The sequence below is a fragment of the Piliocolobus tephrosceles genome, chromosome 6, assembly GCF_002776525.5.
Source record: "Piliocolobus tephrosceles isolate RC106 chromosome 6, ASM277652v3, whole genome shotgun sequence".
In the NCBI taxonomy this organism is placed as follows: Eukaryota; Metazoa; Chordata; class Mammalia; order Primates; family Cercopithecidae; genus Piliocolobus; species Piliocolobus tephrosceles.
This window is the reverse complement of record NC_045439.1, coordinates 135209282-135228416: the sequence shown is the minus strand read 5'-3', so window position 1 is coordinate 135228416 and position 19135 is coordinate 135209282.

The following is a 19135-nucleotide window of genomic DNA, read 5'->3' as shown; positions in this document are numbered from 1 at the left end:
GAGGTTTCACCGTGTTAGCCAGGATGGTCTCAGTCTCCTGACCTCGTGATCTGCCCACCAAGCCTCCCAAAGTGCTGGGAGCATGAGCCACCGCGCCTGACTGATGTACATGGATTTTAATATGACTGAGTTGCATGAGTGACTGGATTTGGACAGGAAGGGTTAAGTGGAGATTAATTAGAAGGCTCTGCATTGTCTTGATGGGAGATTACAAGGGTCAGAACCAATATAGTGGCATTAATCATGGAAAGGAAGAAATGAATGTGAGAGATGGGAGGAGAGAGAGAAAGAGATAATGATGAGGCTTATGTCAGCACGGGCAGGCTAACAGAAAGGAAAGTCAGAATTTTAAAGAAATAAGGCAGCCAGTAAAGAGGACGTTGGGGTGAAAGATGATTTCAACTTTAGATGTATTTAGATTCTGGTTTTCTTTGAACATCTGTCTGGGGAACTGCAATGGCCAGATAGAAATAGGGCATGTATGTTTAATGCGGCACTGTTCATAATAGCAAAGACTTGGAACCAACCCAAATGCCCATCAATGATAGAATAAAGAACACGTGGCACATGTACACCATGGAATACTATGCAGCTATAAAAAATGAGTTCATGTCCTCTGCAGGGACATGGATGAAGCTGGAACCATCACTCTCAGCAAACTAACACAGCAACAGAAAACCAAACACTGCATGTTCTCACTCATAAGTGGGAGTTGAACAATGAGAACACGTGGACACAGGGAGGGGAACACCACACACTGGGGCCTGTTGGGGGACTGGGGGGCTAGGGGAGGGATAGCATCAGGAGAAATGCCTAATGTGGATGACAGGTTGATGGGTACAGCAAACCACCATGGCATGTGTATACCTGTGTAATAAACCTGCATGTTCTGCACATGTATCCCAGAACTTAAAGTATATATAAAAAAAAAGAAAAGAAAAGAAAAGCAATAGGGCATTGTAAATCAGAAGATGAGAATGCTTAATAGGTACAAAAAAATAGCAATAAAGAATGACTAAGACCTAGTATTTGATAGTACAACAGGGTGACAATAGTCGATAATAATTTAATTTTACATTTTTAAATAACTCAAAGAGTATAATTAGATTGTAACACAAAGCATCAATACTTGAGGGAATGGATACCCCCTTCTCCATAATGTGATTATTATGCATTCCTATTTCAAAACATCTCATATACCCCATACATATATACACCTATTATGTACCCACAAAAATTAAAAATAAAAATTTTTTAAAAAGAAATAAGGAAGAACAACTCTTAATAGCATGTGGCATGCAGATGCTTTATAAATATTGTTTTGTTGTTGTTTGCTCAGGGGCTTAAAATGTATTTGTGAGGTCAAGGTGACACCTTATATGCAACAGTAATACAGAGAATATACAGAGAGCATGACACATTTCCAGTGTTGTGAGCATTTAGGAAAAAAGGAGATTAAGGACTTTTTGGGGCTGGGCATGGTGGCTCTAGCCTGTAATCCCAGCACTTTGGGAGGCCAAGGTGGGTGGATCACAAGGTCAGGAGATCGAGACCATCCTAGCCAACATGGTGAAACCTGGTCTGTACTAAAAATACAAAAATTAGCTGGGCGTGGTGGCACACACCTGTAGTCCCAGCTACTTGGGAGGCTGAAGCAGGACAATTGCTTGAACCCAGGAGGCGGAGGTTTCAGTGAGCCGAGATCTTGCCAGTGCATTCCAGCCTGGGTGCTGGGTGACAGAGCGAGACTCTTGTCTTAATAAAAAAACAAAGGACTTGTTAAAGAGAACTTAAATTGGCCTTTGATAGGTGGAAGAGTTTAGTTGGGTGCAAGCACAGGGAAGTTTGACATTGATGCCATCTTTTAGAATTAAGAGGTACCCATATGTTATGATCATTATGAGTGAAAGGATTGATAACCAATTAGGCCTGATGAAGGCCAAGGAATTCCCATGTATTTCTAGGTTTCTGTACTCTGCATGGCAGTTTGCTGTTGCATGTCTGTCATCCACACTAAATCTGAAGTAGATCTATGTCTGTTTAGAACTGTAGCTGACACAGGGTAGTGGGTTTAATAACAGATGCAAAATGTGAGACTGACAGGATGTATGCCCCTGCAAACAGGATAGTGCTTAATCCCTTGGAAAGTAACGTAATGCAATTCAATGCAAGATTTCACAGAGACTTTAGGTGATTTTGTTTCCCAGGAAAACCTAACAGAATTATGCAGCTGTACGCCCTTGGGATGGGCACCAATAGACCAAAAGAAAAGTATTCTTTTTCAAAGAGCAGACTAAATTTTGCCTCATTTCCCCTATGATATTTGCTATCTGCTTTCTAGGAAGAAGCAAAGCACACCATTGATGTGTGTGGGTGTGATCAGTAGCATCTTCTAAGAGGTCTACAAAGAGGTATTGCAAAGCCAGGGCTCTCGGCGATTCCTCTGTGAAACATTGGGCCAAACATTCCGTAGCCCCGTCCCGCTCTGGTGATCACATAAGCAGATATTCTGGAAGCACTTTCTCTACAGATGGAGAATTGTCACCATCTGCCAGGACAGCTCCTGCTCATCTTTCATGACTCAGCTCAAATGTCATAACTTCAAGGGGCCTTCAGCTCTCTGGCCCTCCCTGCCCCCATGAAAGCTCTACCCAGTATTTTGCTCCTTCAGCTGCATTTGAAGCACTTAGCTCTGCTTGTTAATTGTTGGTGGAATTGTCTGTAGACTGTGACCTTGAGTGTGCAGAGTCTGGTAGAGTCATCTCTGGATTCCCCACTCTGAGAACCATGCTTGGCCATTGCAGGCTCTCAACAAAGGCTTGCTGAGGGGATGAATGAATGAATGAATGGATGGCATGAATATATGGGCTCTGGCGAATTTTTTGTCTACATTTTGCTGGCCAGCAGCTGCATTAGGTCTGCAAACTGAACACTTTGGCTCAAGGTGTCAGAGCTGCTCTCCTTCCAGTGAAGGCTTGGATGGAGTGAGATGCAGGTTATGGAGATATGTGTCACCTCTACTCCTCATTCAGAAGGATACATACCTCACTGGACCATAAAGAATGAGAACTGAATTCTCTGCATGTTTGAATAAACTCCCACCTTGTTGCTCCACTACAATCTGAGAAAATTTCACTGCACAAATAGAGGCAGTGTACACTCCTCACAGACACTTTCCTTTCTCCTGTTGAGAGGTGAAACCAGCTGGACTTCTGGGTTGGTTGGGGACTTGAAGAACTTTTTTGTCTTACAAGAGATTTATAAAATGCACCAATCAGTGCTCTGTGAAAATGCACCAATCAGTGCTCTGGGACTAGCTAGAGGTTTGTAAAATGCGCCAATCAGTGCTCTGTAAAAGCGCACCAATCAGCACTCTGTGGCTAGCTAGAGGTTTGTAAAATGGACCAATCAGCACTCTGTAAAATGGACCAATCAGCAGGACATGGGTGGAGACAAGGGAATAAAACCTGGCCATCCCAGCCAGCAGGAGCAACATGCTTGCATCCCCTTCCACGGTTCGGAAGCTTTGTTCTTTCACTCTTCCTGATAAATCTTGCTGCTCCTCACTCTTTGGATGTGTGCCACCTTTAAGAGCTGTAACACTCACTGCGAAGGTCCGTGGCTCCATTCTTAAAGACAGTGAGACCATCAACCCACCGGAAGGAACAAACTCTAGACACAGTGTGTTTGAAAAAAATAGCAGGTGAAACCATGAGATACCATTGGCTCCCTTCTCTAAAGAGACTGAACCCTGCCTTCAATATCAAAGGTTTGGTGCACTGGCAGTATCTTTGCATGCAAATTGCTCCATTGCTGCTGTTTTGCTGCTCTTTGAGTAATTGCAGTTTTGCTTTCCTGGGAATGAAGTTTAGTAAAATGAGAAATGTGGATGCCTATAAACATTTCTGCTATATCCTTGAGACAAATAATGGAACAAATTGTTCTCTGTGGGGTTCCATTCAGGAACCTGGAGGCATGGCATTGTTAGTATTATTATCATTAGCAGCATGGCAACTTAGTCTATTTTCATACTGGCAGCAAAAAAAAAAAAGTAATATTTAACTACTTGGCCATCCAGAGAAGTGTTACGGATTTGCAGTTTTGCACTTTAGTGAGGTAATAGAAGAGGTACAGAAATGGAAGCTGTTTTAAATTTTCATGCAAGGGTAGAAACACAGAAGATCTGTGAATAGATTGAAGCTTTGGTCAAGAAATGGAGGTTGTTGTTCAATTTGAAGGTCTTGAGTTCTCCTCAGGCTAATTGTGGACGGTCTTTTCTTGACTAGCACGTATCAGCCAGCTGGGTTTTATATTATAGAATTAGCCTCTCAAAAAGGACAATGCATTGTTAGCTTAGTTACTATATAGTAGTGCAATGAGATGATGTATGAGGATGTATTTTGACAACTGCCAAGTGCTGTGCATGGGAAGGATGACAGTGATGGTGATGATCATGATGATCGTGATGATTTATCAGCAGACATTCTAACCCAGAGATAGTTGTGTCCTGTGGGGAAATGAAGGTCTATAGCCTCATAAATCGCAGCAAATCAGTCCCCTGAGTCCCAGCAAAGGAGACACAGGTGTGGAATTCCACGTGTGGCTGGAGTTCAGAAGCTCCAGGGGATTGAGTGCTAAGAGCTTTGTATCTCTGTAAGAAGTTCTCTGTAAGAAGTCATCTCTGCGAGAAGTCACTCTTGCATTGAAGGCACTGCGCTAAAAGAAAAACTTGATTTGCTATTCAGAGAACCATGTCACTTTGGTTGTGCAGACACTCTGCCCTGCTTTTATACACCATACCCACATGCAGCCCCTAAACACACATCGTCACATTATACATGTACCCCATGTGCACACATAGACAGCTCCATGCACACACCTCCCATCCGATGTGCACACACCGGCATCTACCACCCTGATAAGTATACCCCGTCTGTATTTTACACGCAGAGCCCGTATACCCCCATACATGTTTTCTCTCTAATCTCTCTCCATGTCCACAGCCTCCATCCCTTATTCATGTACCCTTCACATCCTTCATAAACATCTTGCACATCTGTACACACCCCCACATACCCCACTCTTACATAGTATTCCATGTTCTCCCTCATCCCACATACACCCCACTACATGCAGACCCATAGAATGTACTCAGACACTCATATACATAGTCATGCATGCATGCAGGTGGTCACAGTGTGTCTGGGGTAGAGAGAGGTACAATTCTTGAGGGACAAGTTAATCTGTGCATATTTATTACACTTAAGCTGTCATTCTCTTCCCCATTTTCTGCCCTTCCCTCCTGGCTTCCTCCCTGACAATTGTTTGTAGAGCAACTCTTTTGAGTTTTCATAAACATCCTTTGCTTTGCCTAAAATGTAAGTGTATGGCCTCAATTACTATCTGTTAACCTTTTAAAAAATTAATGAATTAATTTTTGTTTTATTTTCATAGATTTAAAGAGTACAAGTAGTTTTGCTACATGGATATATTGTATTTTGGTGAAATCTGGGCTTTTAGTGTAACCATCACCCGAAAAGTATACATGGTACCCATTAATTTCTCATCCACCACCCCCCTGACACCCTCCCACCTTTCTGAGTCTCCAGTGCCTATCTTTCTACTTTCTAGGTCCATGTGTACACATTATTTAGCTCTCACTACTAAGTGAGAACGTGGTATTTGACTTTCTGTTTCTGAGTTATTTCGCTTAAGAAAATGACCTCCAGTTCCATCAATGTTGCTGTAAAAGATACAATTTCATTATTTTTTATGTCTGAGTAGTATTCTGGAGTACGTGGGTGGGTAGGTAGGTAGGTAGGTAGATAGATAGATAGATACCACATTTTCTTTATTCAATTATCTGTTGATGAACACTTAGATTGATTCCATATCTTTGCTATTGTGAGTAGTGTTGTGATAAACATACAAGTACAGGTATCTTTATTATATAGTGATTTCTTTTCCTTTGGGTAGATACACAATAGTGGGATTGCTGGATCAAATGGTAGATCTATTTTTAGTTATTTGAGAAATTGTCATACTGTTTTCCACAGAGGTTATACTAATTTACATTCCTATTTTTTTGATGAACTCAGATGAAGAAAGTTTCTTAAGAAGAATTCATTTGGGGATATGTTTGTATTTATTCAGCTGCTCCCATTACCAGATCATTGAACCATTCTAGAGACTTCAAATCCATTGAGGTGGGATTAATGCCTTTGCCTGTTCAGACAGAGGACAGAATGACCATTGGAAGTGTTCATCAGTATTTTCCTGCTCTTAGATGGAAAGGCCAAGGCCACCCCAAGCACGCTGAAATTAGTGGGCCATCGTCAGGAAGGAGTTCGGAGCTACATATGGAACCAGGTAACCACTTTTCGTTTTCCCTTAGCTGAAAAAACTACTAGTTCAAAGACATTGATGTAAGTGGCACAAGGGGCATACATTTTGCAATTTGTATTTAGCAGCCCAGCAAGATGAGATTTTAAAAACTTTGTGGTGTCTTCTCTGTCATCTAGAAGAGTGCTCTGATTTTTGCACAGCTGTGAAATGTTTAGTTGCTTGCCTTCTTATACTAACCACATCTGGATCTCTCTGAGACTACCAAATGGTCTCCTACTTCTTTGGTTTCTCCAGTTAAGAGCTTAACCCTGAATTGATTTTTGTGGATGCCTGTGGAACCATTGCAAATTTCGTATGATGAAGGTGAATTCATACCTCTAGAAGACAGAAAAGCTTTGGAAATAAAGTCATTGACCTCAAGCAGGAAATTCTGATGTATTTTCCCAGAAGGTTTAACAAGGAGGAGCACTTTCTCAGAATCACTGCCTCACTATTTCATGCCCACAGTTAGACTCACTGTGGACTGATCCAGCATTGCCAGACACATAAGGATACCAGAGGTGGAGGGAGAGGAGAAAATGTAATCTATTTATAAGTGGGACTCAGAAAGGCACATGGAGATGCTTCAAATGCATAGCCTTTGGCTTCCTGTTTTTTGTTTTTGTCTAATTTTGTACTCTATTTCAGTTTTCCATTGAGCTAGAGAGACATATGATCTAAACATGGAACATATCTAGAAACACATGCCACTTCAATTGTAGTGGTATGAAAGCTGCATGCAAGGACCTAGGACTGACATCCACCAATATTATTGCATCACTGGGGTGCTTGTAAGAATCAAATCACATTAGGGAGGTTAGGAGGATGAGAAAACTCATTGCAAACTGTGAGGAGATAGACAACTGTTCATTATTCTTCATCTGTCAGTAGCCTTCCTTAAAATATGAAGGCTTGCTTTCTGCAAATTTTATAAACCAGATGACACGATTTTATGGATCTGCAATTAATCCAAGGCTTCTTTGAAGATGGGGGAAATAAATTTGTCTTTACAACATCTCTAAGAAGAGACCAACAGTCCAGTAGATGATTAGAAAATCAGAAATTAATTGGTTGAACATTTTTCTTCTTCTTGGGCATTTGAACCCAGAAAAGGGAGGCAAAGGCACCCTCAGAGTGAGCAAAATGAGAAATGAGAGGGAAGGGAAAGACAGAGGAGAGGTCTGAGGAAAGGACAAGGGCTGTGAGCCAGAAGCTTCCTCTGTGCTAAGTCACTTAATTCTTGCTGTCACCTTGTGAGGAGTGTCACTCAGCTGTCCTCAAGTCCTGTACCCTTCAATATCCCAAAGTGGGCTTGGCAGCTCATCTGCACAGAGATTCCAGCATTCTCTTTAATACCTCCGTTGAGTTCGGGTATTTGTTTTGATGGTGATAGTGATTGGCTATTCTGTCAACCACACAAAGTAGAAATGCCTGCAGTTAGGTTTTTGTATTAAGTAGCAATGGTCTTTTGAGGGGGTTTGGTTTTTCTGAAGTTGTATGTGAATAGTCTATTTTACAAAAAAGAGGCTCAATAAATCTAAATAACCTTCTCAGTTAATTATGATACTAATTACTAATAGAATACAGAAATGGAATTGAAACTCAGGGCTGTGGGCTTCAAGTTCTCTTAGTTTCTGATTTGCTGCATGGTCTGTAGGGAGAGAACAGCTTTGGGCCAATTGATACCCTGGGACAGTGCTCCCTAGGCTTCATGAGCAAAAGATTGTTGCTTGTGCAATCCTGCCCTCAGCAGGTGGACACTTGGGACACATTAGGGATGGATTTCAATGGCTTCCTGATTCCAAGAGGAGAAATGATGAACGGAAGCCTTAGCTCCATGCAAAATATCAGCTACTTCTGACATTGCTGGTTCCCTGTCTCCCTCCCCTGGATTTGCAATAGGTAAGGAAAGGGCGATGGTACTCAGAGGACCTTCCAATCGGCAACATGCCTTAAATCTTAGTGGCCTTGTGGCATTCATGGCTAAACATCGTCACAGGGAAACACTCATTTCAATAACTGTAAAGAAGTGTGCCTAAGGAATACTGAGCTCAAAACACATTTGAAAAAGGAATTTGAGAAGGGAAAGCAATGAAAGGAAGACAGTTTTGTTTGTTTTGTTTTGTTTTGTTTTAGTATTTTTAAGACTCTGATATTTAGTACTAATAGTAAATAATAAAAAAAAGTTTAACGTACTTGAAGGCATAGAACAAAAGCTTTTGAGCCAACATGAAATTCTAGCTGCTTTTATTAAAATTTTTATAGAAATCCACAGGGACACTGTTGAGACCATTTTAATTTTGGTTCTCCTCAAAAGGCCGCTCTTCTCATCATTCACTGATTAGTAGATTTCTTGAGCTGTGAAAACGATTTCTTGTCATTGATCTGATACACAGGGATGGCACTCTCAAAAGAACAGGGCCCGTGAGTGACACTGCAAAGCACCTTGGAACTCACATCTAATATACTCTTTCATGAACAAGACAGCTTATAAGATTGAGACAGATGCGTTTTTAAGACCCAAACATAGGCTGGGGGTGGTAGCTCATGCCTATAATCCCAGCACTTTGGAAGGCCACAGCGGGCAGATTGCTCAAGCCCAGGAGTTCAAGACCAACCTGGGCAACTGGTGAGACCTTGTCTTTACAGAAATATAAATATTATCTCAGCGTAGTGGCGCATGACTGTAGACTATAGTCTTAGCTACTGGGGAGGTTGAGGTGGAATGATCACTTGAGTCCAAGAGGTGGAGGCTGCAGTGAGATCTGATCGTAGTACTGCACCCCAGCCTGGGCAACTGAGCAAGACACTGTCTAAAAAAAGAAAAAAGAAAATAAGATCCTAACATAATGAGTATTTTTTTGTTTTATTTTTATATAAAGCATTTCAATTGATTTTTATGCTCCTATAACCTTAATACTCTTAACTATGGTTATGGTTTTGCTGTGTCCTCACCCAAATTTCATCTTAAATTATAGCTCCCATAATTCCCACATGTCATGGGAGGGACCCAGTGGGAGGTAATTGAATCATGGGGGCAAGTTTTTCCTGTGCTATTCTTGTGATAGAGAATAAGTCTCATGAGATCCAATGGCTTTATAAAGGGCAGTTCCCATGCACACGCTCTCTTGCCTGCCACCATATAAGACATGCTTTTGCTCTTCCTTCTCCTTCTATCATGACTGTGAGGCCTCCCCAGCCTTTTGGAACTGTGAGTCCATTAAACCTCTTTCCTTTATAAATTACCCAATTCTTGTGTATGTCTTTATTAACAGCGTGAGAATCGATGAATACATTTATCTTGTAATATTTTTAATTCTCTAGGAACGCAAAGAATTTAACCTTTGGTGATCAATACATAGTTGTAAATATTTATTGTGGAAAAGAAAAAAGGGGCAGGGCACAGTAGCTCACACCTGTAATCCCAGCACTTTGGGAGGCCTAGGTGAGTGGCTCACTTGAGGTCAGGAGTTTGAGACCAGCCTGGCCAACATGGTGAAACCCCATCTCTGCTAAAAATACAAAAATTAGCTGGGTGTGGTGGTGCATACCTGTAGTCCCAGCTACTTGGGAGGCTGAGGCTGGAGAATTGCTTGAACCTGGGGGGTGGAGGTTGCAGTGAGCTGAGATTGTGCTGTTGCACTTCAGCCTGGGTGACAGAGTGAGACTCTGTAAAAGGGTAGGGTCGTAGAATCAAACAGCCAAGGATTACAGACATGGAACAAACATGGAATTACAAACATGGAATTACAATCACACAATTGTTCTGTTTAATTTCTTAACTAACTTGAACTTTTGTTTTCTCAATTGTAAGATCAGGATGACAGTACCTCTCTAATAGGATTGTTTTGAGGATTAAAATTGAGAGCTTATATAAAAAGAGTCTTGAATACTGCCTGGTGTGTAGTATTAAAATGGTCATTTTCTTCCCTCTTTCCTACATTGAAGTGTTCATAATCACTATCACTACCAATTTATTTTTCAACATAACATTTTGAGAACATCAGATGAGTATTTAATGAAATTAACTGATCATCTCATTTATTTATTCAATTAATATGTAATTTTAGATATGATAAATGGAATGAGCTAGCATAAACAATATTTACTTGCTGGGGTAATTTCTTCCTGGAACTTAAGTGCCTTCGACTTTTAGTCAAAGAACTCTCTTTGAGAGTCAACTAAATCAAACTTATGGAGAAAAAAACATCAACATAAGATTCTGTTACTTGGGGGGCTGATGTGGGAGGATGGCTTGAGTCTAGGAGAATGAAGCTGCAGTGAACTGTGATCTCACCACTGCACCCCAGCCTGGCCAACAAAGTGAGACCCTGTCTCAAAAAAAAAAAAAATTCTGTTGTCAGTTGACTGATATATTTTATTTCTACCTGCAGTGAACATGTATTTATAAACATAAATTGAACACATATTGCCTATCTCATATATACATGTGCATATATATATATACACACACACATAATATATATTGCATATATGATGCAAGGTGCTTATCCCAGCAGGAAAGGTTTGCAGGCTCATCTTTGAAACTACATTGATAAGAAGTAGAGTGAACATACGTTTTAATTTTTCTCTTAAAAGAGTTTAATTTATATCTGCTGACTCGATGCAATTATTAACAAAACCTTCTTATACCCTCCAAAGAGTTCCAGGAGATGATAAGAAGTGTTTGGATGATATAGTACATGGTCATCCTAGTAACAGATATCGCCACTCAGGAATAGGGACTTTGTGGCTCCTTTTGAAAGATCCTGGGAAGTAGTTGCCTTGACCATTTCTTGCTCAGGGTCGGGATTTCATTTTGAAGGCCTCTGGCGCAGCAACAGCTGGGCTATCGAAGGGGTTGCTATGATGAATGGAAACATGCAGGGCAGCCAAGGCTGGAGGGCTCAAATAATGGATGTCCAGTTTTACAGGATGTGCTAATGTTAACAGTTCCATTGCTAACTAGTTAAAGATCAGCCTTTTGAAAAATGACTTCCTACTTCCAGCCTCTAATGAATGTAAAACTGTGCAAAGACAGATGAGATGATGCTTTGAGTAATCCTTAATGAAACTGATTTGAGAAATAAAACCATTTGTCTCTCCCATTTGACTGCTTCTTGTTGTGTAAAATCGCTGTGTAATCATCTTAAACCAGAATGGACTGGGGAGACTGAGGAACAGAAACTTCTGAGTCTTATGTTTCTGTCATCCACAACTGCTCATCAATAAGAAAGAAGCAAATGTTGCAACAAGTCCTTTCTCATGAGAATACTGAGCATTCATGCATAACTTAAGAAAAATCTTTCCACGGATTTGTGAGCACTTGTGCAATGCGTTTGACACAGTGATTCACCTTGATCTAAAAAGTTGGGAGGCAAGTCCTTGGCAGAAACCTGTTGTTACTCTGAGTAAATTAATTCTGGAGCTCAGTTCATTTCCAACTGTTTACCTTTCAGATTCTTGGTGGTCTTAATGCCTGGCACCCATCCTGTTGAATTTGCCAGTTTGACAATTCAATCAGTTATTAACACAGCCTCAACGACTGAAGATTTTAAGTGTGGCCTGCTAGAGAAAACCCTGGATAAGGAGTCTGGCAGCATTATTTTCTAGTTCTCTTTGTGACTTGGAAAAACCACTTCACTTTCTTATGCCCCACTATAATCACCTGGAAACAAGACTCACGTGCCTCACAGACATGCTTTCATCTGGAACACCAGCTGTTCCTTCTGCATACCCTGTTCCTCCCTGCATGCCTGACTGGACTCCTGGCCTGTCCTCCCTGCAGCACACTTTCTACAAAAATCAATAGCATTTAGAGAGGCAGCACAGGTGCCAGTCAAATATGTGCCAGTTTTGCCATATGAAAATTCCTGTATTTCTCCCAGGTTCTTTGGAGGAAATGGTTTGTCTCCTCCGAGCTTGTTAACGTGTTCTCTCTACTCTTTCATGGCAACATCCATGCTACTCCTTTGTACATTTTATTATTGTTCTCAAGAGCATACTAGCTGTGGGCTGGCTCTATTGCACCTTCATTTAACTGGTTGCCAGAGGAAGAAACTTGCAAGTGTGCTTTTTCCTGTCCATTTTTAGAGCCATGTTACAAGTGTTCTATGTGATTCATTTCACTTGCGCTTGATTTCCTTTCTGCTGTCTTTCCTTTTCCTCTGCCCTTAACTTTCCTCCCAAATCCCCGATCACAGTGCAATTTGAATGACAATTCCTAATTCCTTAGTTTTCTCTTGGACCTATCTGTACCTCTCCAACTCTATTGCTACTGACTGGTTTGTTCAGGTTCTTCTAATCATTATGGCTAGTGCAACTTTCTTCTAGGAGGCTTTCCCAGGCCTCCTGCTAACAATTATCTATAATGCATCTGTAGTTATTTTTATTTATTTATTAATATTATTATTATTATTTGGAAACAGAGTCTCACTCTGTCACCCAGGCTAGAGTGCAGTGGCACCATCATGGCTCACTGTGACCTCTAACTCCTGGACACAAGCGATCCTCCCACCTCAGTCTCCTGAGTAGTGAAACTACAGGCACATACAGCCATGCCTGGCTTATTATTTTTAGGAGAGACAAAATTTTGCTGTGTTGCCTAGGCTGGTCTTGAACTCCTGAGCTCAAGCAATCCTCCCACCTTAGCCTCCCAAAGTGCTGGGATTACAGGCGTGAGCCACCATGTCCAACCTGCAGTGATTTTTCTTAAAGACCTTTCTTAAATCTCATCAGCCTGCTCCTGTTTAAAGTCTGTCAGGGACCCTTTAGTGCCTGTCTTCAGGGCTGGCTCCACAGGTATGTAACATGCGCACTTGTATAGGACCCCTGTGCTTAGAAGGGCCCATACCTGGTTTATCGTTCTGTAGTCACTGTTTTGTACTGAGGTCTGCAGATTATGGAGTCAGTCCTGTATTTGGTGTAGAATCTGAGTCACATAAAGAGCCTTTACAACCATGTGGCCACCTCCCCTCATGCCCTAGTCACTGTTCTCTGACCCTAAGCCCTATGCTTTCCTGTTCCTTCCCATGTAGCTTTCCCTCAATCATGCCATTTGGTCTAGTTGGTGTTGTTCATGCAACAACAATTTATTCCATGTTTCCTGTGTGCCAGAGATTGTCACCGGGTAGTGGAAATACAGAGATGAGAGCAGAAACTTGATTTCACAGAAAAAACCAACTATACACACATAACTCCAATACAATATGGGAAATGCAATAAAAGAGAAATGACTGATAAGCCAGTTACACAAACATGCACAATATATGGCTTCTGTTTGTTTGATGTTTACCAAAATAGAATTATATTTTACATATTGCCCTGAACGGGTACCTATCTTTTACAATCTTTCTACTTATTTTTGTAGGTTTTTCTCATTGTTTGCTTTCTAAAAACGACACAGATTTTTATCTGCTTCTTTCTTTTCTCACTCAGCAATTCTTTGTGCAAATTTCTCCTAAACCAATGATTAAAACAAAGTTTGGGATTATTTTAAGAATCTTCTTTTAATCATTTCTTTGTTTCTGTCATTAGAACAGCAAGCTTAAAGTTCATTTTCATCGACTACTTTAGAAAAGAACATTAAATAGTAGCTGTTTTCCAACTTGAGCCTTTTGTGTATTAAAATTAAACATTCAGTTCTACCCTTGTATTTATTCTTTCAGTTAAGCAAACTAGCATATTATTTGGAAATTTTGTTGTAAATGCTGGCTTTCCTTTACAATTTTTTTTTCTCGAAACATCTGTTTGGGGAGGAAACATGTACATCATAAGATAATTCCACAAATGATGTTCAGATGAAAACTTTTCCAACTCGGCCTAATTTTAGAGCCCTGCTACAGATATTCTGTTTAATTAATTTCACTTGCATTTGGCTTCCATTCTCCTGTCCTTATTTTCCTCTGCCCAGGGGGAATCAGTTTTTTCCTAATGTTTCCTCTCCTTCCTCTGTGTACCATAGGTCACTGTAGACTCCATGGTTCTCTCTCTGTGTTCACCTGGATCTGCCTGCAAAAGTGCACTGCCCTCTCCTTTCCTCCTTAGCTAGGATGGCAGTTGGCAAATTGAGCCTGACATTTTCCTAGAGATGTGCCAAGGATGGCAGTTTTAATTTAATTTAAGTTTTAGGAATTAAAAGTTCTTATTTTTCGCAGTCTGAGTTATTAATATCTTGGGTAAAACCTAATTTCTGTTGGAAGCCTGGGGATGTATCAGAGGGCAGGATGAATCAGACAGCAGAATCTGTTTGAGGTTGAACACAAAGCAGAGACTGAAAAGCCCGGAGACATTCTGGACCCTTATTTTCTGTTGCTCTTTCTTCTTTTGCCTGTCTGCATGTTAAATGCCTTTATCCCCATCCCATCCTGCACCATGCCATGGATCCACACATTCTAGTGGGAAGTGATTCTTTCAGATTCTTCAGGCATTCTTTCTAACTTCACTCCTCAACGCAGTTGTCTGGGATCATGTAGGCAAGAAAAATACTTGATGCTGTATTCTCTCCAAGAACCCAGACCTTCCTTTGTAGTACTATCCAGAACTGTCATTGCTGATTTATTTGAGAGAGTTCTTGGTTAATGTCTGTTTCTCTCCTGGGCTGTATTCTTCTAGAATACACAGCCCACCATAGAGACCAAAATACATAACGTCTCAGGAAATCAGTACTGCCCGACAGAACCTTCTGCAGTGATGGGCATGTTCTGTATCTGTGCTGTCCATTATCATAACCATGGGTGACAAGTGGCTATTGAGTATTCAGAATATTGTCAGTATGACTGAATAATAGAATTTTAAATTCTGCTTAATTTTAATCCATTTAAATTTACGTAGCCGCATGTTATTAGTGTCTTCCATATTGGACAGGGCAAACTGAACTAGGTTAGTAGATGTGTGGATGGAGGAAACCCAAGGAAGTAAGTACCTGGGTATGGGATTAAAGGAGAGTCAAAGTCATCAATGGTAATATTTTTGCATTTTTTATTTTCAACATACACCCCCGCCACCCCCACCACACACACACACACACACACACACACACACACACACAGCAGCTTGCTCCACTGGCTAGATTGGGTTGAATTCAAGAGATGGACATTTGTAGCCTCCCATATTGGTACTGATGTCTTTCTCTCACCAGAGAAAACACAATTGCAGTTGTACAGGGTGTAGTCATTCATAGCCTTCTTTCACCCTCGCATATGATCCTGTCTTCCTCTGGGTGCAACGAGGTCGTCATCAGTCTAAGTATGTTGGTGTGGTCCCCTGAGCCAACAGGAAGTGGCAAATCCTTGCTGAGTGAGTTCCCTCAACTGGGAGGATATCCTGAACATGCTATAACCTGAGAAAGCACATGTTTATCTTGCAGCATAAAAGCTCTCTGTTGGCCACACAGTGCTTGTTAATCCAGGGCTCTCTGTCAGCCTGACTCAGTAGGTGGTAAGTAAAGAAATGAATTTACCATCCTTGTTCCTGTAACTCATGCTGACTGTGCACATGCCTCAACTGGAGGCTGGTTTTTGCTTTTCCAAGGTGTATGTTTCTAAGGAGACATTTATCTGTGTGTATCAAAGAATCATTTGCCTTGGATGATATCACTGGTCACAGCCCATTCTGCTCAGTTACTTATTTAAAGGAGCCAAGTCTGAAAGGCCTGACTTAGAAAGTATTTACCTTCAAAAGTTGTGTCAATGGGAAAGCCTCAGCATGCTGTTCTGAGTGGAGGGCCGGACGCAACATGTACACGCAGACCCAGAAGATAAAAGTTGGGCCTACAAATGCACCTCTTCTGCAAATGAGATGTCAATTTCTCCAGGCCACCTGGGAACGAAAGGGCTTTCTGGCCTTCCTGAAAACCCAACACAAATATCTCAACAACTTTTTCAAAATATCTGTTTTCCTGCCACTCTCCTGCTGGTTCAATCTGGGGAGCTTAAGTAGCTATGATTGTCTCTGTGAAATCTGACTTTTAGTATAACTTATTTGGACAGAAAAAAGCCATCATCTATTAAAAGTTTAGATGCACTTGCCCCTTTGATCCAGCAATTCCACTTCTAATAATTATAGAAATACTTGCATATTTAAGAATATATATATATGGTTATTCATTGGTGTGAAAAATTTGAACCAAGAAAAATGCCATTAATAAATCATGATGTAATAAATCAAGGTGTGCAGATGGAAATGGCAGACGTTGCCTGCTCACTTCCGTTTCCCTTTCCCTTTCTACTTTTTATTTTCTCATCTTAATGTCTTGAGTATTCATAATAAAATATGGCTTTATTCAAACATAGATTGATAAGCATCATGGTGAATAATATCAGTAATATTTGAAATATAATCAAATTTATTTTTCATTTGTTGATGTAAAGGCTCTGGTATGGTTTGGCTCTGTGTCCTCACCCAAATCTCATCTTGAATTGTAATCCCCACATGTTGAGAGAGAGAGGTGATTGGATCAAGGAGGTGGTTTCCCCTCTGCTGTTCTTGTGATGGTGAGTTCTCATGGGATTTGATGGTTTTATAAGGGGCTTTCCGTGATTGGCTGTCACTTCTCTCTCCTCCCATCATGTGAAGAAGGTCCTTGCTTCCCCTTTGCCTTCACCATGATTGTAAGTTTCCTCAGGCCTCCCAAGCCATGTGGAAGTATGAACCAAGTAAACCTCTTTCCTTTATAAATTACCCAGTTTTGGGTAGTATCTTCACAGCAGTGTGAAAACAGACTAATACAGGGTTTAAGCTGGGGACCAGGTTAAAGGAATGACCATCAGTAATGATAACCAAGGCAGGGTTTAATGAGTAAGGCAAGATGACTGAGGCCCCTCAAGACAAATGCAATATATTTTCTGTACCAGCAGACCAGACTGAGAAAAGGGGACTGGAAGAATCTGTAACAGACCACGTTTTAAACTTGAATTTGACTTAGTAATTAGAACTGATTACTAAGAATGAAGAGATTGTTTGAACTGGAAAGGGCTGATACTTTTAATTCTTGAGTAAGGAGGGTTTCATTTTGGTTTCGATTTTGCCCTCCGCTAAACTGGGGATCCAGGGCATATTGAGTTCAGTTTTTTAAAAATAATGTGACATTTTGGCATACTAAGTGTCTACTGTCATGGGTGACAGTAAGGGCAGAGAGAACATCTATGCAGTGGCCACCCTGGATTGCCTCTAGATTCCGCCTTTTCTCTTTCTCAGCCCAGGGCACCTCCAGGCAAGTGAAATCACTGGTAACAAGACAGCAGGAACATGAGCACACAGATAAGGGATTCTTTATACACCTGTGGCCGTGGAACCAGAGGAAGAAAGAGCAGGTCTGCTCTCAGTCATGTGCAATCTCGATTCAATAATTTTATACAAAACACAGATTCTTTGCCTCATGAGCTCATCCTTTGTGTGGCATAATTTCCAGACTCCTCTGAGGTAGGCGAGTCATGTGACAAATGTCTCTACTCTACAATGCTGATTTTTCCATTTTCATGCAATTCACACCTTTTATAATATTAACATCAAAAGGTGAGGGTAGGAATGTCTGGGCCACTGAGAAATCTTAAGTCTACTTGATCAAAATCCCATTGTGTGCTAGGTGTCCCTCCTGCCACCAGGAGTTGAAATTATGCCAATTGTTCCTTATGTCTGCAGTTTTTTCTCTCTTGTGCTCTATACATTTGTTGACATTTTATTTCTATTAACATATTTTGTTACACTTCCTCCATCTTTTTCAACAGATGCCCTCTTCTGAACAATCCTGCCACCTAATATTGTACATTTGCATTGTAACTACAATTTTTGACTCCCTTACTTTCAGAACAAATGGAGAGACCTCATTTAGTTGATTGATGGTAGCAACAAGGAAGAAAGCAAATGGAGAAATGACATCTCATGACCCAAGCAATTTATGGGATTACATGATATAAGAATTAATGCTGGAAAGGACCTTACAGATTACCTGGTCCAACTGTCACATTTTCATTTGAATACATTAAGAATCTTAAGTGACCTTCCCAATATCACATAGCTAGAGTTGAAACTCAAGTGAAATCAACAGAACTCATTTTTAGAAAGTTCAGATAAGATGTTTGAAGCAATCTTTGGAATCAACAATAAAATAAGCTTCTGAACTGAAATTTGAAATGAAGTCAGGGCATTGGGCTTCTTTGCATACTATTAGGAATGCAAAATACTAAAATTAATTTAGGCAAAATCATAGCAGCATTTTAATTTTACAAGCTGATGTATCCAAGCATTTTGGTGTAAATCCTCATTTAATATTCATGACAACTTTATGAAGCCTGAATTATTATTCTGATTTTGCAGTTTAATTATTCTAGGTGCAGAGAGGTTAACTGGCTTTCGCATTAACAGAGAGGTGGTAAATGTTAAAACAAAGACTCAAATACAAGTCACATCACTCCAAAGGCAGTGCCAACCAGTGCCCAAACAGTAAAGGCACTTCTAATTCATATCAGAGATGTATCTCCTAATGTTTCCAGAAGAATCGAATCACTGACCACTTTCCTGCTTTGGTGAGGCTTATTTCAGGGTTCACTGGCCCTCATTATTTGTGTGATCCCAGTTAGTAAAGGGACTAGAGAGCTATCATGACACAGCATGCTTCCCCCAACAGTTATACTTGAAGTGTCAAAAATTATAAAGGAAGCTAAGCATAGAGTGATACTATATTAGTGTTTTTTTTTTTTTTTTTTTTTTTAAATAAAATAGCCCCTCTTTCTGGCATCTTTGTTTAGAATAA